Consider the following 10,778-nt stretch of genomic DNA (forward strand, 5'->3'; position numbering starts at 1 on the left):
GTCGAGGAGGAAAGAAACCAGATAACTTTTTGTTACTTGCAACTTGATTTGACTTTACTGTATTTCCTGTTCCAGCTCAGTGGATGGCTGACATCTATTTTTATATGTATTATTATGACCGGAACATTGTGCTATATATTCGTTCAGAGACAACATTTTGTCTCTTGCATGGGGTTTGGGCAAGTGGGTTGATGTCAATTTTAGTTTTTACTAAGGGCAAGAAAAAGAGTTCATCCATGAGTGAGATAACGCTAGAAAATAATTCCTCCTTCAAAAGCCAACCTCAGCCTGTTTGCTTTGTGAGAGAGCAGATCTGGATATGGACAAAACATTAACCTGTTTGTATCTTTGTTACTGGTGGTTCTCTCTTTACCCCAGCTATCTAAATAAATCTTAAATAATGCAACACTTCTCTGCCACTTCTACAAGCAGCTGAGCCAAGTGACTCATTCCATCTCTACATTTGGAATGTAGGGTCTGTATTAAATGATTCTTGTTTCCAGTCTTCTAATCAACACTTTAGAAAAGAGAATAATTAAAAAAAAACCCACAACCCTCCACCTCCCCCACAATTCATATTTTTGCCAAGAAATGAACATAAACCCCCCCAAATGTCATGAATCAGGCACACATCAAAGAATTCAAAGGAGTTAATCAAATCAATGGAATTATAGGAGTCTGGATTTACTGTGGTTTACCTGAGATAAAGTCTGGTCCCTTTTCTTTAAGGATATACGCAGAATGGGACATTAATATTTAAACAGCTTTTTTAAAAAGACCTCCTGATAGACACTGGAGGCATTTACTCTGTCCTGGAGAACTTTAAGGGAAAATTCAGAATGTAGAAAGAGATGTGTTTTTGATAACTAGAGGGTTAATTGCTAACGAAAGGTAATACCTCCATTCCATGTGGTAATATGCCTGTTACCATCACATCTGAGTTTTGAATGAATGGATGTGCACACATACATGCACACAAACATGCTTCACAAGTTAAACTTAGCTACCCATATTTGAAAATTTGGCTTGAAATGACAGATTGTATACACATGGAAATAGGTGTTCATAACCCTACGTCTATTGCGAACTCAGCTACGCCGCTCTGACAATCAACTCTGTGCTTTATTTCTTTCTATCTTAAAGAAAATAAACCCCATTTAGTGTGTTTTTAAAGTTAGGTTTATGGGAGGGAAAGAATATATTTTGTAATGTTTACTTCTTATCTGATGTGACTGAGAGCAAATGTTATGGGGTGTGACATACCAGGATACAATCTGGACCAATGAGTAGCTGTGTCACTCCTGCCCTGTTACCTGGGGTGCCCTTTACAATGCCTTGCTGCTGTAGACTTCAGCCTGGACTGCTCACAAGCAACCTCCAGCATGTAAGTCTCTGTGTGTACTGCAGCCACTTGGCTCTTACCAGCTTTGGATATTCTACAAGGTTAGTTTGTTAGTTTGTTAGGGGTTAAACAGGGGTTAAACCCCTAGTTTGTTAGTTTGGATATTCTACAGGGTGACCCTAACATACCCCAGTTAGGGTTAAGTTTGTTAACCCCAGTCCTGGATGTTCCCCCAGAAATGTATGTCCTGTAATGCCCAGCCCTCTCCTGGACAGTACAAATATGTCAAGCCCTTTATTTCTTTAATGGCAGTTTTCCAAAATTGCCTATTTAGTAGCTTATTTATATATATATATACACACACACACACACACACATATATAGGTATACTATATGTATATGATAGATAGATAGATTTGTTAGATTTGGAACTGGCAAGAGCTCCTGGTGAGGATGTGCCCTGTCAACACCAGGAGTGTAGTGAGGATGTGCAAAAATGATCCAATTACTGCGGAGGATTTATATTAACATAACTAAGGGCTGGTCTTCACTATGGGGAGATCAAAGCTGCTGCAATCGATACAGCAGGGATCGATTTAGTGATCTAGTGAAGACCTGCTAAATCTATGGCAGAACACTTTCTGCTCAACCCCGGTACTCCAGCTTCCTGAGCAGAGTAAGGGAAATTGACTGGAGAGCATCTCTTGTCGACACAGTGCAGTGAAGACACTGGGGTAAGTCAACCTAAGCTATGTTGTCTCCAGCTACGTTATTCACGTAGCTGGAGTAACATAACTTAGGTCAACTTACCTCGGTAGTGAAGACAAACCCTTAGGTTCACTTAATTTTATAGTGTAGACTTGACCTCAAATTATAGTATCTCACCTATTGGCACTACTTCCACAGGGCAAGATTCTGCCTTTAGGCACAACCCTGAAAAAGGAGCAATGTATAGATGCACTGCCACCAAAGACAGTATAAAGAGACATTGTGCCTGAGACACCCCTGTTCTGCTGAGGTGGAATACTATAAAATGCTATAACTATTAAAAAGGTTGCAGCATACTTCTGCCCATCCAGCTCTGCTGACGATGCACAGGAGAGTGGAGCTGTGGCTCTCTTCTTCTATTCCCCTCCAAAGGACACTTATTCATGGGTGGAACATCTCTGGTAAAGTTCCCACTCACTGCCCACAGCATTATGAGCTAACATGACCACGTAAGAATGTGGGGCCTTACTCCCTGCTGCTTTTCTGTATAATTGCAGTAGATTAATAAACTATTTTGTCCAGAACATGGTACTAGTCAATGTGAGTAAGGGAAGCAGGGTCTGACTCTCTGAAAGCATTAGGGATCAGATTCTTAGCTGGTATAAACTGTCATGGTTCCATTGACTTTTATGGAATGATAACAATTTATACCAGCTGAGCATGTGCACCTATGTCTTCTTTCTTTTCTCAGCCAGAAAGAAATGCTGGGTAATCAGGACATCTACATGGCTCCCTGAGGATTTTCTTGAGATGCATCAAAATAATATGGGCCATAGACTGCTTTTGATATAGAGTAGAAAGTCCATTGATATGAGTGGGAATTGAGCAGGGACTGAGAGAAATGTGTGACCATTAATATACTTTGAAGTATTCTGATGTAACATTCCTGTTTCCAGTAGAAGGGGCAGCATTGCTAATCTTCAAGAAACAATTTATAAACCCACTTAGAGTTAACTGCATAAATTTAGCTGCTTGGCACTTATAAACTAGCTAATTGATATTAGTATTGTGCAGAAAGGAAGATGGAAGAGAAGTGAGTAATTTCTTATGTTCTGAATCAACAACCACTGATTTTTAAAAATAAAATTCTCTCATCACTGACCCTCCTGCTTCTACTTCTTGCCTGCCTAGTTTTCCTGTCACTGTGCTGCACTAAATAAACACAACCAGAAACAGGACTAAGGGTGTGTCTTCTCTGCAACAGTTACTTTGAGTTAGGTCTGGTCTACACTAAAGAATCATGTCAACCCAATTACCTCTCTCAGAGGTGTGAAAAATCCACACTCTTGAGTGATGCTGTTAAGTGGATTTAACCCACAGAGCAGACAGTGCTAGGTTGGTGGAAGAATTCTTCCATCCACCTACCTACCACCCCTGTGGGAGGTGGATTACCTACACCAATGGGAAAATCCCTCCCATCAGAGTGGGTAAGTGTCTATACTGAAGAGCTAGAGTGGCACAGCTGCAGCAGCATTTCAAGTGTAGACAAGCTCTTAATTCGTTCAAGTGACTACATTTGAATTAGCCTAGTTTGAATGGGAGTGACCACACTGTGAAGCAACACTGCAGCAACCTCCAGTGATGGGATTAACAGCACAGAGTGATTGGATTAGCAATACAGTTTTTGTAACTCAAGATGCTGTTTCCTCATTGCAATATAAGCTTCAACACCCAAGTACCACCTCCCCCATCCCCCGCACTTTCAGGCAGGCCAGCTGCCTGTAGTTTAAAGCACTACTTAATTTAAGATAGCGTTTTTTGTGCCTGGATGGCAATGGCATTAGGGTCAAAACTGGAGTTATAGATGGAACTAACAATGCAGCAAACACAAGCCCTAAGAGGGTATGTCTACTCTGCAGCTGGTAGCAGTGAGATGTGCTGCCTGAGTAGAATTACATCCAACCCCCTCCGTGAATATAACTGGGCAGCTAGCCTGTGCCACTGCTATTTTTAGAGCAAGCCTAGTGTGTGTCTGTCTATATGCATGGGGAAGCACCCTTGTAAGTGTTGTATAGACCTATCCTAAACAGAGTAAGCCAATTTAAAAAAAGAAAAAAGCGAGGGGTGGTGCCAGCAGACTAATGGTGTTACCTTTAGAGGGTCATAAAATTATTTTAGGCCTGGATTTTTAAAAGCAGAATTATGGGCCCAATTTGCATGGTCTTTGAAAGGGAACTGGGCAGTAATTCTCAGATCCCTTTGAAAATTCCAACCTAAACATTTAAAAAAGTTTGTTTGTTTGTTTGTGTGGGAGAGTGATGAGGATTTGAAGAGGGAGGAAAACAAGAAAGGGTACAAATGACTTTCCCTTTCCTCAAATAATCAGAATGTGTTTGTGCCATTGTCATATTCAGGAGCTGTTACTGTTTGACGAACGCTATGTAAAGTAGAGAAGCAAATCTGGTAAGGTTATTAAAGGCCCATTTTTAAATTATACTGAGTTGGAAAAAAGAAAATATTTTAAAGAAACAAATATGTGAGGACCTTTTGGAAGAATATCAATTTAATAAAATCAGGCTTTTCCCAAGTAAATAGCATAAAGAATTTATGAAAATAGTATCTTCCATTTATGTATAGCATGCTGTTCGGTCTCTAGGAGGGGGAACAAATCACTGTGTTTCATTCCACGCAGGACATGCAGAGTTTGTCTCTTCCCCTCAGTTACCACACTAATTGAGATGCAAAGATCTAGCTCAGCAATAATGTTTATTTAATATGGTTTGGGCTGAGATAAATTACCCAACTTCTTCAACATAGTGTAAAAAAATATTACTTCCTGCAGATATTTAACATGTTTCTGGTCTGTGAAAAGTTTAATGTGAAGTTACATTTTCAAAGCATTGTGTGGGGTTCTAGTCCTGAGACTCTCATTTAATCTGAATTGGGAACCTGGAAATTTGTTACTTATTCTTTAAAACAATCTATTTTAATTACCAACTCTAAGTGCATACTTTGGGGTCTCAGTTGTGTCTCTGCTGAAAGGCAAAATGCCTCTTTAGGTCAAAACAGACCAATAAGAGGTGGTACTTGATACTCTTACCGTTTCCACTCTGGCTACCATTCAACACACATAGTCAGAGTTGAAAGGGCATAATCCAGAGCATCATGTCTGAGGGTACAGATCAAACACTAACTGCCTGGGGTTAGCGAGAAACGTCACTGCTTCCTTTAGATACAGGGTAAATGTCAGTCACACCAGCTGATATAGATGGGATAAAGATACAGACCTGTGTGTCAGTTGCATATTGAAGACATTAGAGTCCATATCCCCTCACTAACCTTCCTATAACTCCACATATACATGGGTGTTGCAATGGAACCCTGTGGAATCGTATGTGGGACAGTCCTGAGGGAAAATCAGCTCAATACTGTGGTCAGGGATATTTCAGAAAGAAAGAAAGAAATAGAGCCAATCAAGAGTGAATATGCTAGCCCCTCCTCCTTTCTGCTAAAGTGACGGCAACACTTGTTCCCAAGTCATTACTTCACCTCCACAGAGGCAAATACCCTAGTCCAGTGCATTATAAGTTATCATATTATAATTTACTTGTAATATGCAAGTGATGGTATAGTTACAATAATATTACTTTTCCAGTTGTTGCTAATGATATTAATTCTTTAACTACTGGCCTAGGGGATTGTTAGTCAATAGCATTTTCTCACGATGCATCAGTCTTTAAAGAATGTGTCAGATCTGTGTATGCCTGTTGGTAAATACTGACTATAGTGTGATCTGAGAGTCCCTTTTCAGTCTGTTTATTTTGTCCATTACAATTCACATCACTAATATGCATTATCCCAACCTGCTTCAGAGTTATTACTACATGAGGCCTGTGACTATGTTCAAGATCATGGTAGGAGAAATGACAAATATGTTAACAATCCTTTGGAAAATATTGTGGAAATAGTTGACAAATTGGAAGATTTCTTGGAAAAGTTAAACTAAAAAAGCTCATGCAATAAGTATTAACTTTATACTTTATAGAATGTTTGTCACTGGGAGGTCATAATAGACCACTTTTAAAAACTGTAATTTGTCACATTGGTAGGCTGCTTGAGTTAGTCACCTAATAGTTGTTAAGAAAATGTAATAACCCCTTGGAAAATGTAACTCAGTATATTAAGTTATGACACATTAAGTGTTGAGATTCAGTGACTTTGTGTGGAGGTGGTATGCCTTGTGGTAATGGTATACAAGAAAGGTATTAATAGCTTTCTTCTTTTGCTTGTTCGTCATATTAATATTTAGGTTGCAAGGCAAGGTTTTACCCACAAAATCAGAAAGAAGAGTACTATGAAGCTGGAGTATGTGGGAAGTGGTATGAAGGGTTGGAGCAAAAGGGAGTAACCAGAGGGGCGGGGGCGTATGAGAAGCACTCTTGCCGAAACAGAAGCAAATAAAAGGGTAACCCAAGAGGTGGCCTATATATGGGATCTAGGTTCTAAAGAACCTTGAAGAGGGAGTCCTGCTTCTCAGTCCCTAGGACTGAGCATTTTGTAAAATTACATCTATGGAAACTCTGCGAACTGTCTGAGCCAAAATCTTTTTAATGTGACATGGCATAGGATTCAGGTAGCATAGTAGAACCTGCTGCTATATGAATGGTACCCACCAATCAACAAATTCAGTTAGGTCAGCATGTTTCCAAATCTAAAAATGAATAGCAACTTGAGTTTTGGCAACCTACTTATATGGAGGGGGCAAAAAAAAAATATTTTGTAGTTAATTGAATTTTCCATCCTAGGTGTATTCACACCTGTGATACTTCCCAGAGGTATCCAGGATTATAAGGTACCTAACCACTACCTGCCTTTAGCGTGAATCAGTCTTGTTGGGCCTGCTCTAGGTCAGCTTCTTGAAACCAACAATCTCTGTCCGCACACAAGCACTGACTTCCAGCCTCTCTGTGCAGGCTAGTGATAGACACACACCAACCCCTGAATCCTCAAAGTGCTCCCAGCACTGGTCATTGGACACTTGCAGAAATTACCAGGTAAGCTGTCCCCAAAGAGACACTGTACACACAGCTTGACAGGTACAACTCAGGGTCACGTCCTTTATAAAACTACAGCACTGAAATATATGCATAGTCAAATAATCAAAAGTTTATTGTCAAAAGTTTAGTTTCAAGAGATAGCAAGTAAGAATAATAAGTGGAAACAGAAGTGGTCACGCATGTAAAACAAAAAGTACAACAGGCTTCTTAGAATGTAAACTTAACTTTAACAGGCTAAAATCCTTGTATAAATTAACTTCTCACCTAAAGCAACCTCCCAGCATCACCAACCCACCTTGCTGGGATCCACTGTTCGTGGATGCAAAAAGCACTGCCCATTTTGCTCCCTCAGTGATGCATTCAAAGGTGTCCTTAGTCCTTCTTGTTATACTCCCAAAGTCCTTTCTTTTTGGTCCCAGAGCCAGGATGATCCCCCGTGGTTACTTGCTTTAGGTGCAGGCGCCAAGGTGTCTTTAGGGACTCCTGTTTACTCTGCGTGCAGTTGGAGCTTCCAGTGTATTGACTTACAATGCTTAATTTACATCTGACAGAGAGAGACACACTTCAGCTCCTATATGGAAGAAACCGGGTTGTCAGTATTGCCTGGGACACAGTCTTGAAACATATTTTCAGTTCATATACACAACTCTATACATTTTGCAATGATTATGAAGATCTTTATGATATAAGCTTTTATTAGACACCTTACATGACCTTGTTTAAGAAAGTAGTGTGCGAGATGTAATGAGCTGGTCAGCCAGATAGGAGTTGCTATTATAGAACAGTGAACTTTTCCCTTGACATGGAAGGGTTCTTAGGGTCATAATGCTATTTTATTGTGAATGTGGTACAGCTTATAAAATGATTGAAGATTTCAAGTTAAAGTCACTTGTGGGACCAAGTATATTGTTACAGGTTGAATTTATATTGTTTATTATTGTGTGAACCAGTTTGGAAAAGTCTTCAGATGAAGATGGTGGTTAATACAAGCCCTGTGATTAATATCTGCAAAGCCACCCACCCTCAGCAAATACAGTGAGTAAGGTACGTCAGATTCAGGCTCTCCCATGAACAATAATTCTGCTTTGCAGCAAATTTTGAGGCTTTGAAATTTCTTTTCCTTCCGCATTGGAACAAAACCAAGATCTTTCACACATTTTTTGTGAAAGTGGAATTGTGTTGAAATGTGTTTTTGGATCTAAATGTGAGGGTTTTTGATTTGGGAAAAGTGTGTGGTTAGCCTGTTGATTAGGGTACTGGGCTCGGAGAGACCCAGGTTCAAGTCCCTGCTCTGCATCATCACTCTGCATCAAGTAGAGCAGGGACATCTCAGGCCAGTGCCCTAACCACCAGGCTGTAGAGTGACAGAGAGACTCTCCAAAGCCTTCCTGCTGAAAACATCTGTGAAACCCAAATGTCTCTGGGAAATATTTTGGTTTTGATGAAATTTCATTTAGTTCAAAATGTTCCAACCATCTCTTCTTCAGATTAGCTACCTTGATTAGCAGTGGAGAGACATAGCATTTACTATTTATTTAAACATCAGGCTAAAACCGGTACAGTCTCACTAAAAATACAGTAAGGCATAAACTGACAGACCTGATCTTCTGCCCCACTCTGGCTGCTTTGCGCTGTTCTAGTGGTGCAAATGAGCTTGAGAGCCAGCTGTACCATCACCTTGAAGTTTCCCTACACCATGCGGAATCCTGGGGTGGCATATAGTCAGTGCAGCTATTCGTACACAACTACCCTCATTGCCCATGGCGTAAGAGGTATGTGTGAGAAAACAGGGCATAACCAGGGTGTCCCTATATCTTAGCAATGCCTAGCACCTTTGAAGCCATAGGCAGCTGGCATAGGTTAGAGCACCACTCAGACTGCTCTAACTTGCACTGGAGGTCTGGGCTGGTGCAGTTCAGCCCCACAGGGCCACAAAAGAAACTTAAAGCCACCTTTGCCTGCCACTACTTCTTGTCTTTCACCAAGCTAGACTTGAGGATTTGGCTCTCCAAGAATAATGCTATGGAATAATAATGCATATTGTTAGGGAAATGATTATTTATGGGGAAAATTTCTTTCATTTGAAAGCACTCATAGATTCTCAACACAAGAGAGTCCCCAGACAGAGTGAAGCACTGACAGTATAATTGCTGGGGAATTTGGACTGTGTAGGAATTTGGCACTGATGGAAAGTAGGCAGATTAGTTAGTGCACTAAAGTAAAGAACAATCTGTTAAACAAATGACATAAATAAACAAAAGAAAAAGGAAACTCTTCACTTCTAACTAATAGGTAAAGATAAAACCTAATTCAAGAGAGTACCCTGGCACAGAGTAACCCCCTATTTTAACTATGGTGGGAAAAGACAGGGAGCAAATTAATTAGGGAGGGTTTACCCTGGTTACTGCACAAGGTGCAGATTGGACAACAATTTGCCTGGAGGCCAAGTGCTATATACATGCATCTCACACAAGTAGCTTATGTCCCTCAGAGCCCATGTAGTGCACTCTTGGGGGCCCGGTGGAGAGAGAGGAAAGGAATGAATTATTACTTACTATCAGTGAAAAAATTTTCTCGTTAACCTCTGAGGATAGGACAAGAAGCAATGAGCTTAAATTGCAGCAAGGGAGGTTTAGGTTGGACATTCGGAAAAACTTCCTCACTGTCAGGGTTAAGCACTGGAACAAATTGCCTAGGAAGGTTGTGGAATCTAAGGCACTGGAGGGTTTTAAGACTCTGACATCCTTCAAGACAGATGCCCACATACAGATGTGGTTTATCTGGGTGACAGTCACATTGTCTGGTGATTTACATGAGAGCTTGTGAATTGTTTTGTGCCGGAAGAGACTGCCTCCTATCTTGAGGATGTTTTTGCCACAGAAATTCAAGAGCCGTTCACCATTATCAGTTCAGATATCTACTGCTGCTGTGCCCATAACTCCTTCCCAGCCAGTATGGTTGTTGCCAATTTGTGCATTGAAGTCACTTATCATCAGCTTGATGTCATGGTTAGGCATGTCATCCAATATTTCTTGCACCTGCTCAGAGACTATATCCTTTTCACTGTCACCTGCTGTGTTAGGAACTGCATTTGCTTGGATAATTGTTCTCTTGACATGTCTTGTTTGCAGCCTTGCTGTTGTTATTCTGCTGTTCACTGGCTCCCAAGTCAGTAAGGTTTCACTGTTATGTTATCCAGCATAATTACTACATCTCTTTTGTGTGTTCCTCCTTCTCTCTGTAAGATTATAGCACCACCAGACATGTGGTCATCATTTTACCATTCCCTGTCCATCTCATTTCACTGAAGCCAAATATGTGCAGATGGTATATTTTTTCATGTCTCATTTAACCTATGCTAGCTTTCCTGTACTACACAAAGCATGTACTTTCCACATGCCTACTCTTGCTACAGATTTGGTCATCAGGATTTGGTGTCTTGAGATCTCAGTTTCCTTTTGGCTTTCATTGAGATCTGTCATACTTGGGTTTTGAGAGCCATCTGCACCTATCATCATCAGTTTTTGGTTTAATTGAACTGTTTCTGTTGCAGAAAGGATTACGGATGCATGAATTATATCTGGAACATGGGGAGTAACTGATGAATGGAAAGCTCTGAAGGCAAGAAAGGAACAATGAGAGACACAGCAGAACTCTTAGTGGTGGATGCA

The sequence above is a fragment of the Lepidochelys olivacea genome, assembly GCF_965140295.1.
Source record: "Lepidochelys olivacea isolate rLepOli2 genome assembly, chromosome: 1".
Lineage (NCBI taxonomy): Eukaryota > Metazoa > Chordata > Testudines > Cheloniidae > Lepidochelys > Lepidochelys olivacea.